Source organism: Pan troglodytes, chromosome 3 (genome assembly GCF_028858775.2).
Source record: "Pan troglodytes isolate AG18354 chromosome 3, NHGRI_mPanTro3-v2.0_pri, whole genome shotgun sequence".
NCBI lineage: Eukaryota > Metazoa > Chordata > Mammalia > Primates > Hominidae > Pan > Pan troglodytes.
The window spans coordinates 144,470,115-144,495,700 of NC_072401.2; the positions used below are offsets into that span (position 1 = coordinate 144,470,115).

Here is a 25,586-nt window from a genome sequence, read left to right on the forward strand (position 1 = left end):
ATTGAGTTATAATTTTGTATCCACTAACTTACCTCTGGCTATTTTGCTCCCCACTCTTCCCAGCCTCCAGTAACCACTACTGTGCTCTCTACTTCTATGAGATCAACTTTTTTTCTTTCACATATGAATGAGAATATGCAGTATTTGTCTTTCTGTGTCTGGCTTATTTTACTTTATATAATGTCCTCCAAGGTCATTCATATTGCCAAGATTATAGGATTTTATTCTTTTCTAGGCTAAGTTGTTACCTGATTTTATCTATTTACTTGTTAATGGACAATTACATTGATTCCATATCTTGGCTGTAGTGAATAGTGCTGCAATAACATCAAAGTACCTATATCTCTTCAACATATTGATTTCCTTTCCTTTGAATATATATCCAGCAGTGTGATTTCTGGATTATATACTATGTCTATCTTTCATTTTCAGGAATTTTTATATTGTTTTCCATAAGAGTTGTACTATCTTACATTCATACCAACAATGTATAAGAATTCTCCTAGCTCTGCATCCTTACCAGAATTTCATTTTTTTTTAGAATAACCATTTTAACTACTGTGAGATGATGTCTCACTGTAGTTTTTTAAGTTAGTGGAAAAGTAATTTCAGTTTCGAACTGTGAACTTTAAATCATTATAACTAGGCTGAAACACATATTTATAAATCAAAATAGGAACCATTACAATCAACACATTTTTGCCAATGAGAAATAAATTTGTTTATTCCTGTAGTGTAAAAATCCATGCTTTGGGATTTGACAAACTTTTGGAAGGCATATTCTGCATCTTGCTGGTGTGGAAGCATTTTCCCTGCAAAAAGCTGTCGAGATGCTTGAAGAACTGGTAGTCAGTTGGTGAGAAGTCAGATGAATATGGTGGATGAGGCAAAACTTCAAAACCTAGTTCATTAAACTTTTGAAGCGTTGGTTTTGTGACATGTGATCAGGCATTGCCATGGAGAAAAATTGGGTCTTTTCTGTTAACCAATGCCTGCTGCAGTCATTGCAGCTTTCAGTGCATCTCATTGATTTGCTGAGCATAATTCTCAAATGTAATGGTTTTGCTGGAATTCAGAAAGCTGTAGTGGATCAAATTGGCAGCAGACGGCCAAACAGTGACCATGACTTTTTTTGGTGCAAGTTTGGTTTTGGGAAGTGCTTTGGAGCTTGTTCTCAGTCCAACCCCTGAACTAGTCATTGCTGGTTGTCATAAAAAATCCACTGTTTGTCATGCATCACAATCTGACCTAGAAATGGTTCGCTGTTGTTGCATAGAATAAAAGAAGATGACACTTCGAAATGACGATTTTTTTTAAATTTTCGGTCAGCTCATGAGGCACCCACTTACCAAACTTTTTCACTTTTCCAATTTGCTTCAAATGCCGAACAACCATAGAATGGTCAATGCTGAGTTCTTCTCAACTTCTCGTGTAGCTGTAAGAGGGTCAACTTCAATGATTGCTCTCAATTGGCCGTTGTCAACTTCTGATGGCCAGCCACCAAGCTCCTCATCTTCAAGGGTCTCATCTCCGCAAAACTTCTTGAACACCACTGCACTGTACATTCATTAGCAGTTCCTGGGCCAAATGCGTTGTTGATGTTGTCAGTTGTCTCCACTGCTTTATGATCCATTTTGAATTTGAATAAGAAAATCAGTGGAATTTGCTTTTTGGCTAACATCATTTCCACAGCCTAAAATAAACATAAAATGAATAGCAAGTAATAAGTCATTAGCAAAATAAAGCAAGAAATGCTCATTAAAATGATGTATAACATAACCACATTTATTTAAGGATATATTCCAATATCAAACAGCAAATTCCAACAATGCAAAAACTGCAATTACTTTTGCACCAACCTATAATTTGCATTTCACTGATCATTAGTGAAACTGAGCATTTTCCATATCCCCGTTCACCATTTGTATGTCTTCTTTTGAGAGATGGCTACTCGGCACATTTGCCTATTTTTAAATAGGATTATTTATTGTCTTTTTTCTGCCATTGAGTTGTTTGAGTTTCTTATATATTCTGGATATGAATCCCTTGTCAGATGAATAGTTTGCAAATATTTTATCTAGTTCTTTAGGTTGTCTCTTTATTCTGACAACTTTCCTTTGTTGTGCAGAAGCTTTTTAGTTTAATACAATTCCATGTGTTTATTTTTGCTTTTGTTTCCGGTGTTTTTGAGGTCTTACACACACACAAAAATCTTTTCCCAGACCAATGTCCTGAAGCATTTTGCCTATTTTATTCTAGTGGTTTTACAGTATTGGATATTACATTTAGGTATTTGATCCACTTTTAGTTGATTTTTATAGAGTGACAGATGGAGGTCTAGTTTTATTCTTCTGCATATGAATATCCAGTTTTCTCAGCACTGCTTATTGAAGAGATTGTCTTTTCCCTAACATATATTTTCTATGCCTTAATCAAAAATTGGTTCGCTGTAGATACATGGATTAATTTCTGGGTCTTCTATTCTGTTTTATTGTTCCGTTTCTGGTTTTATGCCACTATCATGCTGCTTTGTTTACTAAAGCTTTGTATATATTTTGAAATCTGGTAGTGTGATGTCTCCAGCTTTGCTCTTTTTGCTAAGGATTGCTTTAGCTATTCAGGGTATTTTGTGGCTGCATACACGTTTTAGAATTGTTTTCTGTATCTGGGAAATATATTATTGGTATTTTGATACAGATTGCATGAATTTGAATTTGTAGATTGTTTTGGGTAGTATGGTCATTTTTAACCATATTAATTCTTCTCATCAATGAGCATGAGGTTTTTTCATTTGTTTGTATCTTCAATTTCTTTCATTCATTTTTTGTAATTTTTATTAGTAGTGATCTTTCATCTTCTTGGTTAATTTTATTCTTAAGTATTTTAAATTTTTTTGCAGCTACTACAAATAAGATTCTCCTCTTGCTTTCTTTTTGGCTATTTCATTCATTGTGTATAGAAATGTTACTAATTTTTTGTATATTGATTTTGTATCCTGTAACTTTACTGAATTCGTTTATCAGCTTTAGGAGTATTTTGGTAGAGTCTACATTTTTCTTTATATAAGATCATCTGGATCTGCAAACAGGAACAATTTGACTTTCTCCTTTCCAATTTGGGTGCCCTTTATTTCTCTCTTTTGCCTAATTGCTCTGCCTAGTACTTGCAGTACTAAGTTAAATAAGAGTGACTAGAGTGGACATCATTGTTTTGTTCCAGTTCTTAGAGAAAAAGCTTTCTGCTTTTCTCCATTTACTATGACATTAGCTGTGGATTTGTCACATATGGCCTTTATTGTGTTGAGGTGCATTCCTTCTATACTTAATTTATTGACAGTTATTATGAAAAAGATATGTTGAAGCTTAGCAAATGCTTTTTCTGCATCTATTGAGATAATCATATATTTTTTGTTCTTCATTCTGTTGATGTGGTGTATCATGTTTATTGATTTGCATATGATGAACCATCCTTACATTCTTGAGATAAATCCTACTTGATTGTTTGTATTATGTTTTTGATGTGTTGTTGGATTCAGTTTGCTAGTATTTTGTTGAAATTTTTTGTATCTAAGTTCATCAGATATATTGGCTGGTAGTTTCCTTTTTTCTTGTGTCCTTGTTGTTGTTGTTGTTTTATATTTTGGTTTTTTGCTTGTTTGTTTGTTGGTTTGTGTTGGTATAAGTGTTACCCAGGCCTTGTAAAGTGAGTTTGAAGAATTCTCTCTGCCTCAATTTTTTGGAATAGTGTGAGAATAATTGGTATTAATTATTCTTCAAAGGTTTAGTAGAATTCAGCAGTGAAGCCATCTAGTTCTGGACTTTTCTTTGTTGGGAGACTTTTTGTTAGTTATTCCCTCTCATTACTCATCTGGTCTGTTCATGTCTTCTCTTTCTTCTCAGTTCCATCTAGGTAGATTGTATGTGTCTAGGAATTTAACTATTTCTGTATTAGTCCATTCTCATGTTGCTAATAAAGATATACCTGAGACTGAGTAATTTATAAAGAAAAAGGGTTCAATTGATGCACAGTTCAACATGGCTGGGGAGGGCTTAGGTAATTTACAATCATGGCAGAAGGCAAAGGGGAAGCAAGACACCTTCACGAGGTGGCATGAAGAATGAGTGCCCAGCGAAGGGGGATGCCCTTTATAAAACCATCAGATCTAATGAGAGCTAACTCACTATCTTGAGAAGAGGATGGGGAAACCACCCCCATGATTCAATTATCTCCATCTGGTCCCTTCCACAACATGTGGAGACTATGAGAACTACAATTCAGGATGAGATTTGGGTGGGGACACAGCCAAACCATATCAATTTTTACTACATTCTTAAACTTTTTGACCTGTAGGTGCTTGTAATACTCTCTAATAATCCTTCGGGGTTTTTTGTGGCATGAGTTGTAATTTCTTCTTTTTCATCTCTGATTTTATTTATTTGGGTCTTTACTTGTTTAGTCTAGCAAATGATTTGTTGAATTTGCTTATCTTTTTTAAAAAACAACTTTTTGTTTTATTGGCATTTTGTATTTTTTGTCTCTATTTTATTCGTGCTTTGATTTTTATTATTTATTTCCTTATACCAATTTGGGATTTGGTTTGTTCTTGATTTTCTAGTTCTTTGTTATGTATCTTTTGGTTGTTTACTTGAGATCTTTCTGCTTTTTTGATGTCAGTGTTTATTCCTATAAACTTCCCTCTTACTACTGGTTTTATTGCATCCTATAGGTTTCAGTATGCTGTGTTTCTATTTTCATTTGTTCCAAAAATTTTCTTCTTAATTTATTTATTGTTCCAATGGTCATTTGGGAACATGTTGTTCCATTTCCCATGTGTTTATATAGTTTCAAAAGTTTCTCTTGTTATTAATAGATAATGTTATGCCATTGTGGTCAAAAAGGATACTTGATATGTCAGTTCTTTTAAATTTGTTGAGACTTGTTTTATGGCCTAACATGTAGCTTATCCTCGAGAATGTTGTATGTGTTGATGAACAGAATGTGTAGCCAAGCACATGGGCTCATGCCTGTAATCTCAGCACTTTGGGAGGCTGAGGTGGGAAGATTGCTTGAGCCCAGGAATTTCAGACAAGCCTGGCAACATGATAAAGCCCTGTCTCTACGAAAAATACAAAATATTACTCAGGTAAGGCTGGGCGCAGTGGCTCACACCTGTAATCCCAGCACTTTGGGAGGCTGAGGAGGGTGGATCATGAGGTCAGGAGTTCGAGACCAGCCTGGCCAAGATGGTGAAATTCTGTCTCTACTAAAAATACAAAAATTAGCCAGGCGTGGTTGCAGGTGTCTATGATCCCAGCTACTCAGGAGGCTGAGTCAGAGAATTGCTTGAACCCGGGAGGCAGAGGTTGCAGTGAGCAGAGATCGCACCACTATACTCCAGCCTTGACGACAGAGTGAGCCTCCGTCTCAAAAAAAAACAAAAAATTTCTCAGGCATGGTGGCATGTTTCTGTAGTCTCAGCTACTCAAGAGGCTGAGATAGGAGGATTGCTTGAGCCCAGGAGTTCAAGGCTGCAGTTAGCTGTGATTGCTCCACTGCACTCTAGCCTGGGTGACAGAGTGAGACCCTGTTTCAAAAAAAAAAATGTATTCTGTAGCTTTGGGATGAAAAGTCCTGTAAATGTCTATTACTTATATTTGTTCTAAAGTACAGTTTAACTCCAATGATTCTTTGTTGAATTTCTGTCTAGATTATCTTTTTAGTTGTGAAAGTCAGGTATCAAAGTCTCCAACTACGATTTTATTAGAGTTTACCTCTCCCTTTAGATCTAGTAATATTTGCTTTATATGTCTGGCTGCTTTAGTGTTGGATGCATATATATTATATGTATTATATTCTCTTGCTGAATTGATCCTTTTATCCTACATAGCGACCTTCTTTCTCTCTCTTTACTACACTTGAGTTAAGCTCTGTTTATCTAAAACAAGTATAATTACTCCTCACTTTTGGTTTCCATTTGCATGGAATACCTTTTCCATCCTTTCACTTTCAGTCTACGTGTATCTCTACAAATGAAGTGAGTTTCTTACAGGCAGCAAATAGTTGGGTCATGTTTGGTTATCTATTCAGCCAGTCTATATCTTTTAAGTAAGAAATTCAGTCCATTTCTATTCAAGACTATTCTTGACAGCTGAGGACTTAATCCTGTCATTTTGTTCATTGTTTTCTGGTGGCTTGTTTATTATTTATTGGTATGCCATGCATTTCTTTCTTCTCTTATTGATTATTATTGTAGGTTTGTCATTCTCTGTAGTAATGAAGTTTGATTCTTTTCTCTCTCACTTGTGTGTATGCTTTGCCAGTGAGTTTTACACTTTTGTGTGTTTTTATAATGATAATTATTATATTTAACTTCTATATACAGGGCTCCCTTGACTGTTTCTTGTGACGCTAATCTAATAGTGATCAATTCTTAGTTTTTGCTTCTCTGGGAAAGACTTTATTTCTCCCTCAGTTCTGAAAGATAGCTTTGTTGGATATAGTATCCTTAACTGATAATTGTTTTTCTATCAGCACTTTAAATATATCATCCCATTCTCTCCTGGCCTATAAGGTTTCTGCTGAAAAATATGCAGTTAATCTACAGGGAGTTCTTTTATATGGGACTTGATGGTTTTCTTTTGCTGTTTTAGAATTCTTTGTCTTTGACTTTTGAAGATTTGACTGTAATGTACTTCAGATGAGACATTTGTGGGTTGGATCTATTTAGGAATCTTTGAGGTTCTTGAATTTGTACAATATCTCTCCAAAGACTTGTGAGGTTTTCAACTATTGTTTAATTAAATTGATTTTCTATGTTTTTTTCCCATCCTTTCCTGGGACTCCCATAATATGAAGGCTTTCTTTAATCTTTTTTATTCTTATTTTTTTTCCTCTGATGAGGCAACTTCAAATGACTTATCTTTAAGTTCAAAGATTCTTCCTTCTGCTTAATAAAGTCTGCTGTTGAAGCTCTCTATTGTATATTTTAATTTTATTAATTGAATTCTTCAACCATATAATTTTTGTTTGGTTACTTTTTGTGATATCTATCTGTTTGTTAAGTTTCTTTTTCATAGGACTTGGACATTAGAGGACTAAAAATATTTCTTATTCATATTGTATGTTTTTTTGTTTGTATTAAATTATGTATCTGCATTTTCTTGTATGTCATTGAATTTCCTTAAGATTATTATTTCAAACTCCTTTTCTGACAATTTGTAGACTTCCTTTTCATTGGGGTTTATTATTAGAGATTTATTCTGCTCCCCTGGTTGCATTATATTCTTTTGCTTTTTCATGTTTCTTTTATCCCTGCACTAATGTCTATGCATCTGGTGGAACAACTTCCTCTTTTAAGTTTTCTAGAGTGGCTTTCATAGAAAGACTTCCACCTACCATTATATCTTAGTGTACCAGTTGGAAAGGGTATAGTGACTCTGTTTCTGGTAGACACAGTGGTATAGTTTTTGTGCTGCTTCTTCAGTTGTGTTCAGTAATAACAACTGAGGGTGTCTCCATGGCATAGGTTGTAAAAGTTTGTGGCAGTGGCAGCAGCATAATAGGTTGTTAAGGTCTTCAGTGACAAAGGCTTTGGGGTCCTCCTATTCTCATTTTACCCAAAATGAAGAGACTTAGCTGAAGGGATCCCTGTATCAGGTCTAACGTGGCCTAGAAGCAGCTGCAGCTGTGCTGGGTTCCATGTGCAGGTACTTGGAGCAGCTGTGGGTCCCAGGTCCTAGGCTCAAGGTCTCATGAACCTATTGTGGCACCTGCATATTGAGTTGCAGGTTTGTTCTCTATGGCAGGGTCAGATACTGGTTGCCCACAGAGCCAGGGTCTGTTACTCTGAGGCACCCATAGAAGTTTGGATCCAGGGACTGGGATGTAACTCTGATTTTACTCCCAGGGAGTAAACAACCCTTGTCTGACTCCAGAGAAAAAGGAGTGCTCTGAAGTTTTGAGTCCAGGGAGTTATGGTTGTAATTTGAGAATCTGAGCCAATAGGGCTCAGTAGCAACTCAGGTCCCAGAGGACAAGGCACTGTAGAGTGGTGACACTAGACTCTGGGATGGTGAGGTGTGGCTATATCATAAACTCACTGAGACCAGGTGCAGTGGTGGCATGGTGGAGCACAGCTGTCATTTGGGCTCTGGTGGGCAGGGAGCAGCACACTAATGACTCCACTCCCCAGGGAGAGGAGCATGTCAGAAGTTCAGGCTTTAGAGAGCTAGTTCAGCTTCAAGTAAGCGGGATACTAGAGTTGTTTTGCCTGTAGAGCAAGGCGTCTCAGCTCAGCCACTGCTCTGTTTCCCTAGGATGCGGGAATTATGTCAACTTAACCCTGGGATGTGTAGCTACTCAGCGTGGCCAAGGCACCACTTCCCTGGGAGGCAATATGCTTCTTCAACTCAGTTGCAGGGTGTGTGACTATTCTGGCCCAGGCACCGTTTCCCTAAGATCCAGTGTCTTGCTTCAGCTTAGTTATTGTGATGTGTGACTACTCTAGGAAGCCAAGGCACCATCTTCTGGAAGGGCAGCATAGCTGCTCTGGTAGGTCAAGGTACTGTTTTCCCAGAGGACAGGGTTCTACTTCAGCTCAGGCACAGAGGGGTGTGACTGCTCTGGGTGGCTAAGGCACCATTTCCTTGGGATGCCTGGCATTGCTTCAACTCTGACACAGGGTTCAGGGTGCTTTAGCAACCTGGAGAGATATGTTAAGGAGCTCTGCTGAGGTACCATTTCCTTTGGAGGCAGTGTGCAGCTTTAGCATAGGGTTCTAGGGGTGGGGTACAACAGTGACTCAGAAGGGCATATGGAACCACTCCACCAAGCCACTGTTTCTCTGAGGAGGTAGTGTACTGGTTCAGCTCCATTCCCCCACTACAGGGCACAGCAACAGTGACTGTGAGGAGTAGCTGGAGCAGCTCTGCCAAGACACCATTTCCTTCGGTGGTAGTATACAGCTTCAACTCTCTCAAGGGGGTAGGGCACAGCAGTGATGGGAGAAGTCTATGGAATGGCTTTGCCAAGGCACTGTTTTCTCAGGAGGAAGTCCATAGCTTCAGCTCAGAGCCCTTAGGAGCACAGTGCACCAGTGACTGGGAGGAGCAGATGGAGTTCTACCAATTCACCATTTTTCTAGGGGGTGGTGCACAGCTTCAGCTCAGGCCCCTAGGGGTGAGGTGCAGCCATGACTAAGAGAGGTAGATGGAGAGGTTCTGCCAAAGTACTATTTCCCTAGGAGGGGTGTGCAGCTTCAGCTCTGGCCTGAGGGGGCAGGGAGTTATGCACAGGACAATACTAGTTATATATCTGGCAGTAGCATCTGTTGGTAGCTCAGCTGGATCTTCTGGGCTAAGATTATTAGGGACAATTGGAAATTAAGAGACTCTGAGGCTAATTTAAATAAAACAAACAGAGTGCTGTGCTGATAGTCTCAGAAAGAAACTAAATAATGTATCATGTCCAAGATCAAGCACAAGAAAAGAAACAGGATGTGAAGCCAAGAGTTCAGGGGTCAGGTAAGCACAGAACATAGCAGGATGCAGTAAAGAAGCAAAGTTCCAGGACAATTATTGTGCATTGGACACATGATGTGTGGATGGATCAGCTCGATCTAAAGGCACAGTATTGGAACGGGTTTAGTTCTCCAGACGCTGGCTGTAGAAGCTTTCTATGAACACTAAACAAACAATACTCTGAGTCTCAGAGAACCAAGCTACAGGAAAAAGGAATCAAGAACATACATACCAGGCCAGACATGGTGGTTCACTCCTTAATCCCAGTGTTTTGGGAGGTTGACGTGGGAGGATCATTTGAGGCCAAGCTAGGCAAAATAGTGAAACTTCCGTCTCCACAAAAATATTAAAAAATTAGCTGGGTGTCATCAGCTTGTTGTCCTAGCTACTGGGGAGGCTGCGGCAAGAGAACTGCTTGAGCTAAGGAGTTCAAGTTTACAGTGAGCTATAATCATGCATGGCACTCCAGCCTGGGAGACAGAGCAAGATCATGTCTCTAAAATTTAAAAGAAAATATATGAAAAATATAAGGTCTAATTTTCTATTATTATAAGCCATCTTTAATTTCTAAGTTACACACATACACTTCAGTCAAACACATGCTTTCATAAAAAGGAAGCTGCAAAAAAATGATCACTCCTTCCAGTTTCATTACTAGTGTAAGCCTCTTCTTTGACCACTGGTATAAACATTTAGCTTATTTTGTGTTAGTTCATATTTTTGGTATTTCCACCAGTGAACGTGACAGAGGCTATATTCCTGAAAGTTACTTGATAATTGTAATTGACAATTTCCAAATTAAACTGATAAAGAAACAGTGAGCATTTGTTTTAATTTTTTACATATTTTTATAGATATCCAGGAAAACTTGTCTGAAGTTTTTAACACCATCTGTTGCTTATCATATACTTTTAATGGAATACTGGAATGCTCTATCTTTTATATTAATTTTCCTAAAGTAAATGAACTTTTTATGTAATAGAATAAAATTAATACCTTTGATACATCATCTAATAAGTATAATTTGGAGGAAATGGAGTATTAATGACTCAAGGTGCAAATTACCATTTAAGTAAGGGTAGAAAGATGATAAAACGCAGACTCATTATGTACCTCTAGCAATTTTTCAAGTTTTATTCTTTTTACCATTTAAGTAATTATGTCCTCCCTTTGGACATCACTTTTTTCTGTTCTCCAACTAAATAATTTTTAACTTACAAACATTCAGCCCCCTACTTTTGTGGCTGCTTTTGCAATTCCAAATGAAAACGTCTTCTACAAATTTAATCAATATATTTACAAAAATAACACAAAATTTCGCTAACATCCTCTTTCTACTGATTTCAAATTAATCCAAATTTAGTGTTCATTTAGTTCAGAATCAGGAGATTCCAGTAACCACTGTGCAGTTCCCAGAATTAAACAGTTGAATTCTATTCAGTTGACTGGGGAAATGTAAGACATGCTGGCTGTCCCATTAACTTCCTAACATAATTAGGAATGAAATAATCTAACTGCTCTAAGTCAGCTCAGGATATGTTTTACAGTCTTATATCTCATAAGAGGAATCCCCAGTGTATGGGCTGGACCAAATCTAAATCCACTTTATTCAGTCCTCAAGGTCATAATACTGCACTAGGTGCTGCCAATATATTCCAAGACATGATCCTATATGTCTGTCAGAATGTACATCTAATATCAGGGTAACAAATAGGTTTAATTTTGCATGTCAACTCAATTAACTGGTGGAGTCTGCCTTGAGCAGCCTGTTAAGGACATTTTAAGGCTACGTACAGACTTGGAAGAATAGATGTATTAGCAATGTCGGCCATGTGTTCAGAAAGGGGGAAATTGCAACTTAAATGTCTCATATTTACTGATCCTAATCAAAGAATTTCAAGAGAAAAAATGGAAATGCCTAACCCAGAAGTTCAAGTAAAATCTGAAGTGTAATAAGAATAGTTTATACCTACTAATCTGCATTCCCTTTCTTCTTAACGGAAGAATTTCCATCTCTGCCAGTTTTCCTTTTACATGTTTCTCTCTCTTCTGCTGTATGTCCTAATTCCTCCCTTTCTCTGCCACAAAATAGAAGTCAGAATTCATTTAATAAAGTATTTTTTCATTTCCTCTAATATTTTTATACAGTGAACTTTTAAATAGCGCCCTCTCCCTACCACAATGAAAGTTTTGAATCAAAACAAAAGTTGGTCTTTGACTTGTATGTGGAAAACATTATTACTTTTAGTAGATCAATTTCCTCTTAGTGAAATAAAAGTCATCCTATTTCCTTTCAGAAGGTCATTAGTGAAGGCTGCTTGATTCATGTAGACATGTGTGTTCAGGCCAGACCTTGCCTTGGAATCTGTCTGCCCAGCAACCGCTGCTCTGCATCCTGTACTCCAGCTCACCTCCAATCTTGCTAATTGCTTCTTGACTCTACTCTGTGCACCACAGTCCACAATCTTCAGTCCCTGTGGTTTGGGTGGAAAAGCAGGAATGGCTCCACCCTTCCAATATCCAGGAATGTGCATGTCACAGATCTGGCCAATCCACACAGTCATGATTGGTTCAAGGATGGACATATGACTCAACTTTGTCCAGTTGAGAATTGAATCTGAGACTTTTGTGAATATTATTGAATATTCACAGAGAAGAAACTTTCTGAAGTCACTGAACTTAAAGGATGTCAGCCTGGCACTGTAGGAGATGCACTACAAAAACAGAGCCTGCACACAGAAAGGAAGTAAAATAGAGGCTACCAAGGGCTGGGGGGATGAAGGGAAGGTTATTGTTTAATGAGTATAGAGTTTCTGTTTGGGATGATGAAACATTCTGGAAATGAATAATGGTGATGGTTACACAACATGGTTAATATACTTACTGCCACAGAATTGTACAATTAAAAATAGTTAATATGGTAAATTTTGTGTTATATATTTTAACACAAATAAATAATAAAATAGCAGTTAAAAACATCTGAGGAGGAGGTGGAGCAAGATTGCCAAATAGAACCCTCCACTGATCTCCCCCACAGGAATACCAAATTGAGCAGCTTACTGGAAGGCACCTTACTGAGGACTAAAAATCAGGTAAATGATCACAGTACCTAGTTTTAACATCATATTAAAGAAGGAGGCACTGAAAAGGATAGAAAACCCAGTCTCGAATTGACAACACCACCCTGCCCCTATCTCCCAGCAGTGCTGCATGGCATGAAAAGAAAGAGTCTGTGCAATTGGAAAAGGAAGAGTGTAGTGATTGTGGGACTTTGCATTGGAACTCAGTGCTGCCCTGTCACTGTGGAAAGCAACACAGTGTCCATGAAGACAGCATTTATACCAGCCCTACTCAGAGAGGAATCATCCATCCCAGCAGTTGGAACCTGAGCTCTGGCTAGCCCCATGACTACCACTGCTCTGAGGTCCTAAATAAAACTGAAAGGCAGTCTAGGCCACAAGGACTGCAATTTCTGGGCAAGTCCTGGTGCTGTGTGGGCTCAGAACCAGTGGACTCGGGGTGCAATGACTTGTGAGACACCAGCTGGGATGGCCAAAGGAGTGCTTGTGTCACCTCCACCCCAATCCCAGGCAGCATTGCTCATAGCTCCAGGAGAGACTCTTTCCACTTGAGGAAAGGAGAGGGAAGAGTAAAGAGGACCTTGTCTTGCAATTTGAATATAATTTCAGCCACAGTAAAATAAAGCACCAAGCAGAGTCCTGAAGACCCCATTTCAGACCCTAGCTCTCAGATGACAATTCTAGACATACCCCAGGAAAGAAGATAACCCAATACCTTGAAGGGAGGGACCCATACCTGGCAAGATTCATCACCTGCTAACTAAAGAGCCCTTGGGCCTTGAATAAACATCAGCAGTACATACCCAGGCAGTACTCACCAGGGGCCTTGGGTAAGACCCAGTGCAGTACTCACTTCAGGTGTGACCCAGCACATTGCCAGCTGTGGTGGCCACAGGGAGAGACTCCCGCTTAAGGAAAGGAGAAGGAAGAGTAAAAAGAACTTAGTCTTGCAACTTGGGTATCATCTTAGTCACAGTAACACCAAGTAGAGTCCTAATGTTCACAACTTTAGGCCCTAGCTCCTGGACAGCACTTCTAGACCCACCCTGGGCCAGAAGGAAACTTATTACTCTAAAGCGAAGGAGACAAGCCTGGCTTGATTCACCACTTTCTAACTAAAGAACTCTTGGGCCTTGAATAAATATCAGCAGTAGCCAGGCAATAGTCACCATAAGCCTTCAGCAAGGCCCAGTACTGTGCTGGCTTCAGGTCTGACTTAACAGAGACCCAGTGGTGGTGGCCACAGGGGTGCTGAGTCATCCCTCCCCCAGCTGCAGGCAGCAGGGCACGAAGAGAGAGAGAGAGACTCTGTTTGTTTGGAGAAAGGTAAGGTTGGTACAAAAGTAATAATTGTGCCATTGAAAGTAATGGCAAAATCTGCAATTATTTTTGCACCAGTCTAATAAGTCAAAGAATTCTTTGGGATCTTACCCAAAACCTCAAGGCAGTACCTCTACTAGTCTGCAAGAGTCACAGCATTACTGGGCTTGGAGTGCCCCCTAATGTAGATATGGCTGCAGTGATCAAAGACATAGATCACAGCACAATTCCTTTTGAATACTTGGAAAATCTCCCCAAGAAGGATGGGTACAAACAAGCCGAGACTGCAAAGACTATAATAAATACCTAACTCTCCAATGCCCAGAAATCAACAAATATTCACAAGCATCAAGTCCATTCCACAAGGGAGATGGGTCAACATGGCTGACTAGAAACAGCTCATGTGTGCCTGTCTCATAGGGAGTGGACAGAGTGGCTAGTGAACATTGACCTTGCAAGTCGGTTGTCTAAGAAACCACATTAGGATCCAGCAACACAGTGAGGGGACAGACAGAGCAGAGAGGAGCAAAGCTGGCCAGCAGCCCATCTGGGATCAGCGCAGAACCAAGAGAAGCTTCTTAACATGGGGAAGAGTGTCTGGAAAATTCACACTTCCCACAGGAACCTGTGCAAGTCTGGGAACAGGAGAATCCCTCCAACCCCCGACCCTGGGCCTCTAAACTGAAGCAAAGAGCCACCCGGAATTTTTGCAAAGGCAACACTCAAGCCCACAGGGACCTCTACAAGCCCTGGACCCTGGAACAAACCAGCACCAATGAGATAGCTCCAACAGAGGCTGCAATCATTGTGCCCAGGAGCAGTAAGATTGCTTCACATCCCTCACCAGGCAAGGCTCAAAGCCAGTTTCCACACAGAAGCCCTGCTTCTTCCTGAATTCTGTAAGTAGGTTCAGCCTTCTGTTCCCCTGGGAAATATCTGGATGCCAGATCAGGCAACTCCACCCACCCTGGATGCTCAAAACCAGGTAAGCCATGCCTGCTAGAGCTTCCAGAAAGCAATCCTGCTTCTGCCTGAACTTTGTGGCCAGGCACAGCCCTATGTTCCCTCAGTAAACATCCAGACAGCAAGGCAGGCAACTCAACCCACCTCTACCATGTGTAGCCAGGCAAGTTACCTGCTAGAGCTTCCAGCCCAGTAGTCCCACTTCTGCCTGAACCCTGCCAGTAGGCTTAGTCCCCTATTCCCCCAGCAAACATCCAGATGGCAAGGTGGGTGACTTCACCCACACCCACCACTTATAGCCAAGCAGGCCATGCATGCTAGAGCCCACAAGTGGTAGGTCAGGTGACTTCACACATTAACACTGCTCCTAGATGAGACTTGCTAGCTTGGGCAGTGTCCAAGCAGTGCTGAGCTCTCACTCTTAGACCACAAAGAGGTGGGAGATTCCTAGGTTTGCAGGCCAGCAGAAAAGCAGGGTGTGTCTCCCTCCACATGGCTGGCCCAGGAAGGGTACAGTCTGTCTGCCAACTGCAGGCCCTGCCTAAGGGAGCCCCGGCTTCCAGAACACCTAACAAAAGAAATCTGGGGATGGAGTCAGTGATTGGAAAGGGCTCCTCCAAGGCCCAGGAGTGGATCAGCTGAAGGTGTCATCTTGCTCCTCCCACACCACAGAGCATTGCTGCCAACTGAGCCAAAACAAAACAGCCATGCAGCTGAGTAAGAGCCTATCTGTCAGCCAACACTCTTAAGCACCAAAGCAAAGATCCAGCCACAAATAAAGAGTCTATACAAAGTTCTAGCACTCCGGAAACACCCAGAAATTAAGCCTACTGACTATACTCAATTTACTTCACAGTTAAAGGAAGACCAGCCCTCACACATGAGAAAGTATCAACACAAGAACTCCAGCAACTCAAAAAGCTGGTGTGCCCCTTTACCATCAAACAAACACACTAGTCCCCCAGAAATGATTCTTGGCAAGATTGAGATGACTGAAATGACAGACATAGATTTCAAAACGGAATGGCATAGAAGCTCACTGGGATAAAGAAGAAAGTTGAAACCCAATCCAAGGAGCTTAGTAAAACAACCTAGAAGCTGGACGATGAAATAGTCATTTTAACAAAGAATCGAACTATGAACTTCTGGAACTGAAAAGAAAATCACTTCAAGAATTTCACAATACAATCAGAAGTGTCAACAGCAGAGTAGTTCAAGCTGAAAAAAGAATCTCAGAGCTTGAAGACCAGTTCTTCAAATTCAAATTAACTCAGACAAAAGTAATGAAAAAAAGAATTTTAAAAATAAACAAAATGTACAAGAAATGAGATTATGTAAAGAGACCAAATCTATGACTCATTGGCATTCTTTTCTTTTCTTTTTTTTTTTTTTAGATGGTGTCTCGCTCTGTCACCCGACTGGAGTGCCGTGGTGCGATCTCGGCTCACTGCAACTTCCGACTTCTTGGTTCAAGCGATTCTCCTGCCTCAGCCTCCCAAGTAGCTGGAGTTACAGGCACATGCCACCATGACCAGCTAATTTTTTTTTTTTATTTTTAGTAGAGATGGGGTTTTACCATGTTGGCCAGGATGGTCTCGATCTCCTGACCTCGTGATTATATACACAATGGAATATTACTCAGCCATAAAAAGGAAAAAATTAATGGCATTCACAGCAACCTGGATGGGATTGGAGACTATTATTCTAAGTGAAGTAACTCATGAAGAGAAAACCAAACATCGTATATTCTCACTCATAAGTGGGAGCTAGGCTATGAGGATGTAAAGGCCTAAGAATGACACAATGGACTTTGGGGACTGATATGGTTTGGCTCTGTGTCCCCACCCAAATCTCATCTTGTAGCTCCTATAATTCCCACATGTTGTGGGAGGGACCAGTGGGAGATGATTGAATCATGGCAGCAGGTCTTTTCCTTGATGTTCTCATGATAGTGAATGGGTCTCATGAGATCTAATGGTTTTAAAAATGGGAGTTTCTCTGCACAAGCTCTCTTTTTGCCTGCTGCCATACCCATAAGATGTGACTTGTTCCTCCTTGCCTTCCACCATGATTGTGAGGTCTCCCGAGCCATGTGGAAATGTAAGTCCAATAAACTTCTTTCTTTTGTAAATTGCCCAGTCTTGGGTATGTCTTTATCAGCAGCATGAAAATGGACAAATACAGGGATTCAGGGGAAAAGGGTGGGAAAGTGGGGAGGAATACAAGACCACAAATTAGGTTCAGTATATACTGCTCAGGGGATGAGTGCACCAAAATCTCATAAATCACCACTAAAGAACTTAATCATGTAACCGAATACCACCTGTTCCCCAAAAACCTATGGAAATAAAAACAAATTTTAATAAAATAAATAAAAATTAAAAAGAAGACATAGAAACAAAGAACTGACACCTGCTACCTCAAAAATACACTCAGGCACATAGCCCACGAAATATACAAAGCAATTATACAATCAAGTCTACAAAACAAACAGCAACAACACAATGACAGGATAGAGATCTTCTATATCAATACTAACCCTGAGTGTAAATGGTCTAAATACCCCCACTTAAAAGGCATAGAGTGGCAGGCTGGATAAAAAGACAAGACTCAATTGTCTTCTGTCTTCAAGAGATGGATGTCACATGTAATGATACTCACAGGATCAAAGTAAAGGAATGGAGAAAGATCTACCAAGCAAACACAAAACAACAAAGAGCAAGAGGTGCTATTCCTATATCAGATAAAACAAATTTTAAGCCAACAACAATTGCAAAGGACAAAGAATGGCATTACATATTGATAAAGGGTTTAATTTTTTTAAAGACTTAACTATCCTAAATATATACACACCCAACATAAGACAAGAAGTTTTTCTCAACCTATGAAAACACTTAAACAGCCACACAATAATTGTGGGAGACTTCAACATTCCATTGACACCATTAGACAGATTATTGGGGCAGAAAGCTAACGAAGAAATTCTGGACTTAAACTCAACAACTGACCAGTTGGGCATAATAGACATCTGCAGATCCAGAAATCACAGAATATATATTCCACTCCATCCAAAAACCATAGAACATATACTCTTCTCATCTGCACATAGAACATATTGTAAAATCAGTCACCTGCTCGGCCATAAAGCAAGTCTCAAAAAATTCAAAAAATGCAAAATCATAACAAGGATATACTCAGACCATAGTGCAGTAAAAATGGAAATCAATACCAAGAAGATCTCTCAAAACTACACAAAAACATGGAACTTAAACAACTTGCTTCTGAATAACTCTTGCATGAACAACAAAATTAAGGTAGAATAAAAATATATATATACATAATTAATGAAAATAGAGATACAACTTGCCAAAACCTTTGGGAGGCAGCTAAAGCAGTGCTAAGAGGAAAATTTATAGTACTAAACTGCCTTCACATCAAGATATGATGATGACCTAACATCACAAGTAGGGGAACTAGAAAAAAATGAACAATTCAACCCCAAAGCTAGTAGAGGAAAAGAAATAGCTGAAATCAGAGATGAACTGAATGAAATTGAGACCCAAAAATCCATACAAAAGATTGATGAAACTAAGAGTTGGTTTTTCAAAAGAATAAGCAACATTGATAGCTGATTAGCTAGATTAACAAACAAAAAGAAGATCCAAATAAGCACAATCAGAAACAACTAAGATTACATTACAACTGATCTCACAGAAATTAAAAGATCCCCCAGAGACTATTACAACCTCCTCTATACAAACATTTTAGAAAATCTAGAGGAAACGGCTAAATTCCTCAACATGAACACAAAAATCCTCAACAAAGTGCTAAGGAACTGAATCCAGCAAAACATCAAAAAGTCAATCCACCACAATCAAGTAGGCTTTAATTCTGGTAGGCAAAGTTGGTTCCACATAAACCAATATGACTCACCACATTAAAATAATTAAAAACAAAAACCCTATGATCATCTCAATAGATACATAAAAAGCCTTTGATAAAAATCCAACTTCTCATTCATGTTTGAAGAATAATTTTACTGGATATATTGTTCTAGGATAAAACTTCTTTTTTTATTGAGCACTTTAAATATGTCATGTCACTCTGTCTTGGCTTGTAAGATTTCCACTGAGAAGTCTGCTGCCAGATATATTAGAGCTCCTTTATATGTTATTTGTTTCTTTTCTCCTATTGCTCTTAGTATCCTTTCTTTATCCTTGATCTTTGGGAATTTGCTTATTAAATGTCTTGAGGTAGTCTTACTTGGGATGATTCTGCTTAGTGATATATAACCTTCTTATACTTGAATATTGAGCCAGCTATAACAAACCCACAGCCAATATCATACTGAATGAAAAAAAGCTGGAATCATTCCCCTTGAGAACTGGAAAACCTAGAAGAAATAGATAAATTCCTAGACGCATACCACCTACAAAGATTGAATCATGAGGAAGTTTAAAACCTGAATAGACCAATAACAAGTAATGAAATCAAAGTCATAATGAAAAGTCTGCCAACAAAGAAAAGCCCAGAACCCAATAGCTTCACTGCTGAATTTTAATAAACATTTAAATAAGAATTAATACCACTCCTACTCAAATTATTTCAAAAAATAGAGGAAAAGGGAATACTTCAAAACTCATTCTATGAGGCCAGTATTACCCTGACACCAAAACATGATACTGACACATCAGAAAAAGAAACTACAGGCCAATGTCCCTGATGAGCATTTATGTAAAAATCCTCAACAAAATTCTAGCAAACTGAATTCAAGAACTCATTAAAAAGATCATCCATCATGGCCAAGTGGGATTTATCCCAGGGATGCAAGGATGGTTCAACATACACAAATCAATCAGTGTGATATGTCATATCAACAGAATGAAGGAGAAAAACCATATGATCATTTCGATTAACGTTGAAAGGGCATTTGATAAAATTTAACATTCCTTCATAATAAAAATCCCTCAAAAAGTGGGTACAGAAGGAACATACCTCAACATAATAAAAGCCATATACAATATGCCTACAGCTAGTATCATACTGAATGAAGAAAAACTGAAAGCCTATCCTCTAACATTTGGAACAAGAGAAGGATGCCCACTTTCACCACTAACATTGAACATAGTACTGGAAGTCCTGGCTAGGGCAATCAGACAAGAGAAAGAAATAAAGAGCACCCAGATTGGAAAGGAAGACATCAAATTATCTTTGTTTGCAGATGAGATGATCTCATATTTGGAAAATTCTAAAGACTCCACCAAAAAAAAAGAAAAACTGTTAGAACTGTTAAACAAATTCAGTAAAGTTGAAGGATACAAAATCAACACATAAAAATCAGAAGCATTTTTATGTGCCAACAGTGAATCATCTGAATATGAAATGAAAAAAGTAATTTAATTCACAATAGCTAAAAATAAGATAAAATACCTAGGAATAAACTTAATCAAAGAAGTGAAAAATTTGTATAATGAAAACTATAAAACACTGATGAAAGAAATTGAAGAGGACACAAAAAATGGAAACATATCCCATATTTATCAGTTGGAAAATATTGTTCAAATGTCCATACTACCCAAAACAATAAACATATTTGATACAATTCCTATCAAAATACTAACGGCATTCTTCACAGAAATAGAAAAAATAATCTTAAAATTTGTATGGAACCACGAAAGACCCAGTATAGCCAAAGCCATTCTCAGCAAAAAGAACAAAATTGGAGGAATCACATTCCCTGACTTCAAATTATGCTACAGAACATAATCAAAACCACATGATACTTGCATAAAAACAGGCACACAGACCAATGGAACAGAATAGAGAAACCAGAAATAAATCCATATGGCTACAGTGAACTTATTTTTAACAAAGATGCCAAGGACCTTAGGGAAATGACGGTCTCTTCAATAAATGCTGCTGGGAAAACTGGATAGCCATACACAGAAGAATGAAACTAGACCCTTGTTTCTCACCATATACAAAAATAAAATCAAAATAGATTAAAGACTTAAATCTAAGACTTTAAACTATGAAACTACTAAAAGAAATATTAGGGAAACTCTCCAGGACATTGGTCAAGGCAAAGATTTCTTGAGTTATACCCCATAAGCACAGGCAATCAAAGCAAAAATCGACAAATGGGATCACATCAAGTTAAAAAGCTTCTGTAAAGCAAAGGAAGCAATCAACAGCAACCCACAGAATGGAAAAAAGTATTTGCAAATTGTCCATCTGACAAGGGATTAATTACCAGAATATATAAGGAGCTCAAAAAACTCCATAGGAAAAAATATCTAATAGTCTGATTTTAAAATTTGATTTCTCAAAAGAAGGCATACAAATGGCAACACGTATTTTGAAAAAGTGCTCAACATCATTGAGCATCTGAGAAATGCAAATCAAAACTACAATGAGATATCAGCTCCCTCTGGTTAAAATGGCTTTGATCCAAAAGACAGGCAATAACAAATATTAGTGAGGATATGGAGAAAAGGAAACCCTCACACACTGTTGGTGGGAATGTAAACTAGTAGTACAGTCACTGGAGAACAGTATGGAGGTTCCTCAAAAATCTAAAATAAGAACTACCATATGATCTAGCAATCCTGCTGCTAGGTATATACCCAAAAGAAAGGAAATAAATATAACAAAGACATCTGCATCCCCAAGCAACCTAAGTATCCATCAACAAACAAATGGATAAAGAAATGTGGTACATATACATAATAGAGTACTATTCAGTCATTAAAAAGAATGAGATCTTGTTATTTGCAACAGGGATGGAACTGAAAGTCTTCATGTTAAGTGAAATAAGCCAGGCACAGAAAGACAAACTTTGCGTGTTCTCATTTATACATGAGAGCTAAAAATTAAAACAATTGAACTCATGGAGATAGACAGTAGAATGGTAGCTACCAGAGATTGGGAAGGATAGTGGATGGGGAGGGAAGTGGGGATGGTTAATGGGTACAAACAATATAGTTAGATAGAATGAACAAGGTCTAATATTTAATAGCACAACAGGGTGACCACAGTCAACAGTAATATATTCTACATTTTAAAATAACTAATAGAGTATAATTGGGATATTTATAACATGAAGAAATGATAAATGCTTGAGGTGATGGACACCCCATTTACCTTGATGTGATTATTACACATTGTATGCCTATATCAAAATATCTCATGTACCCCATAAATATATACATATATACCTACTGTGTACCCATAAAAAAATTAAAATTAAAATCTTTAAAAAAACTAAGACATAAATCAATTTATTTAATCTTTTAAAAATCCTCTGAGACCAGTAATACTATTCCCATTTAACAGATATGGTTAAGTGACTTGATCCAGACCACACAGTTGGTCAACAGCAGATCCTGGGGCTAAATGATCTGTGATAGAAAACTTGTAAGATTCCCAACTATCATATATTGATGCTTTCAAAGATCCAATAAATACAAACAATTTCAAGAAATATAATTTTAAAATAAAACCATATGAAACAAACAAAAATATAGCCTGTCTGTGAGTGAAGCAATACTAGGAAAAGGAACTCTCATGACTGTATCAAGAATATATTTTTTTCTGATTTGTCTCCACAAATATATTCCTGATACAGCCATTAGAGTTCCTGGCTCAAACTCTGACTAAGGCAATGTTATATCTAGATATTTCAGTGTTATGAGTTAATAAATTCCCAATTTTCCCTAATTACTTTGAGTTTCGCTTCTGTCAAAATCAACAAAAATATCTCTGGCTAATAGATTTATCAATTTACAGAATGATTTATTTTCAAAAATGTGTGGAAATCTGGGGAAAGGGCTTGCCTGGTGAGACTGTTCCCCCACAAGAGCAGCTGAGGTAGGAGCCTGAATTAATTTCCCAGTTCGATTGAGGACCTGTAGAGGACCATGCAGTATCAAGCATGAGGCCAGATGACATAAGGCTAAATCATAGATATTAAAGTCCCTAAGACCTATAGTGAAGATAATAGTCTTAGTCTGTTTTTGTGTTGCTCTAAAGAAATATCTGAGGCTGATATTTCGTAATTTATAAGGAAAAGAAATTTATTTGGCTCATAGTTCTGCAGGGCTGTACAAGAAGCATGACACCAGCATTTGCTTCTTATGAGGACCTCAGGAAGCTTCAAATTATGATGGAAGGGGTGTAGGAGCCAGTATGTCACATGACGATAGCAGGAGCAAGAAAGAGGGGAGGGGTGTCATGCTCTTTTAAAGAATCAGCTCTTGAGTCAGCTAATAGAGCAAGAACTCACTTATTGCCACTGGGATGGCACCAACCCATTCATGAGGGATCCACCCCCATGACCCAAACACATCCCACCAGACCCCACCTCCAACACCGAGGATCAATTTCAGCATAAGATTTGGAGGGGACAAATATCCAAACTATATCAACATTGAGCTCATGAAACATTGAATTGGAATTTTCTGAAAAACTGTGGAGAATTTGGCTTCATCTTTAAATTTGAGGTTTAAAAGAAAAAGTGCAGAAGTATAAACTCAAGTGCAAAAAAGCAAAGAGAGGAAACAAGAAGTAAGATTAAGAATTCACAGGAATTCACAGAAATTAGGAGAAGATTCTCACAAGTTGTAAACTGGTGGTTCCAGACATGTTGAACCAGATCTTTAAATGGTAGAGGGCTCTAGATAACATCAATATTACAGGATTTTGTGAGACACATTTGTTATTCATTATTACCTAGTCTGGACCGAAAAGGTCCCCATTTAATGATTGATTAAGATCCAACCTTGCTGTTTCCAACTTTTCAGTAGACATCAATATTCCAGAGATTGGCTTCCTGTTTCTGATAGGGAGCTGGGTACTAAAGGTCAGGCTTGGATTGAAACAAAAAGTTGAAAGATGGATGGAGAAAAGAAGAAAGTTCTCACCAATCTCTACACCCTCTCAAACACCTTTTCAAAACACCCCCTCTGAAATCTATCCCCCACTTTACTGAATGTTCATTGCTTCCTTAAAGGAGAAACAAACCCCAAGTCGAAAAACTTCACTCAGTTTTAGATAGAATTTATTCAGAAATTATTCTGTAACCATGAGGAAAAAGCAACCAATAAATGTTGGTCAAGTGAAAATATAGGAAAAGCCATAGCATTTGATGACATGCTTGAGTAACTTAACTTATACACATTGGATTTCTTGTATGTAACAACAACAACAACAAAACATATTTTAAGCAACTCTTGACAGGATTTTTGTCTCTTCCAATCAAACAAAATCCTGAATAGTACATATATAAAAGATGTAAAAATGGATAGTGAAACACAAACTTTTTAAATTTAGAAAATCTCCGTGAAGGAAAAGAAACCGCATGTGAATGCTGTGATTTAGGTCCCTCTAAGAAAATAACTATGTCATATATCATAATAAAGCTGTCAAGAGAAATTAAAGTTGAAACAAATACTAAATAAAGTTAACAAAGATCTCATTCAGTGAAATGCTATTTGTACAAAGAATACTTGACCTTCAAAAGCCAGAATCTGGGGTAGATAGAGCTCCCTCTCCCCTCTCCCCTCTCCCCTCTCCCCTCTCCCCTCCCCCCTCCCCCCTCTCCCCTCCCCCCTCCCCCCTCTCCCCTCTCCCCTCCCCCCTCTCCCCTCTCCCCTCTCCCCTCTCCCCTCTTTCCACGGTCTCCCTCTGATGCCGAGCAGAAGCTGGACGGTACTGCTGCCATCTCAGCTCACTGCAACCTCCCTGCCCGATTCTCCTGCCTCAGCCTGCCGAGTGCCTGCGATTGCAGGCGTGCGCCGCCACGCCTGACTGGTTTTCGTATTTTTTTGGTGGAGACAGGGTTTCGATGTGTCGGCTGGGCTGGTCTCCAGCTCCTAACCGCGAGTGATCTGCCAGCCTCGGCCTCCCGAGGTGCCGGGATTGCAGACGGAGTCTCGTTAACTCAGTGCTCAATGGCGCCCAGGCTGGAGTGCAGTGGCGTGATCTCGGCTCGCTACAACCACCTCCCAGCCGCCTGCCTTGGCCTCCCTAAGTGCCGAGATTGCAGCCTCTGCCTGGCAGCCACCCCGTCTGGGAAGTGAGGAGCGTCTCTGCCTGACTGCCCATCGTCTGGGATGTGAGGAGCCCCTCTGCCTGGCTGCCCAGTCTGGAAAGTGAGGAGCGTCTCTGCCCAGCCGCCATCCCATCTAGGAAGTGAGGAGCGCCTCTTCCCGGCCGCCATCACATCTGGGAAGTGAGGAGCGTCTCTGCCCGGCCGCCCATCGTCTGAGATGTGGGGAGCACCTCTGCCCTGCCGCCCCGTCCGGGATGTGAGGAGTGTCTCTGCCCGGCCGCCCTGTCTGAGAAGTGAGGAGACCCTCTGCCTGGCAACCGCCCCGTCTGAGAAGTGAGGAGCCCCTCCGCCCGGCAGCCACCCCGTCTGAGAAGTGAGGAGCGTCCTCCCTCCTCGTCTGGGAGGGAGGTGGGGGGGTCAGCCCCCCACCCGGCCAGCCGCCCCGTCCGGGAGGTGAGGGGCACCTCTGCCCGGCCGCCCCTACCGGGAAGTGAGGAGCCCCTCTGCCCGGCCAGCCGCCTCGTCCGGGAGGGAGGTGGGGGGGTCAGCCCCCCGCCTGGCCAGCCGCCCCATCCGGGAGGCGAGGGATGCCTCTGCCCGGCCGCCCCTACTGGGAAGTGAGGAGCCCCTCTGCCCGGCCAGCCGCCCTGTCCG

The 25,586-nt window shown here is 39.6% G+C and overlaps 1 pseudogene; it reads right to left on the bottom strand.

Moving 5' to 3' along the window:
• Positions 1-250: 250 nt before the first annotated feature.
• Positions 251-12,082, bottom strand: LOC129143899 (histone-lysine N-methyltransferase SETMAR-like; annotated as a pseudogene).
• Between the last annotated feature and the right edge of the window lie 13,504 nt (positions 12,083-25,586).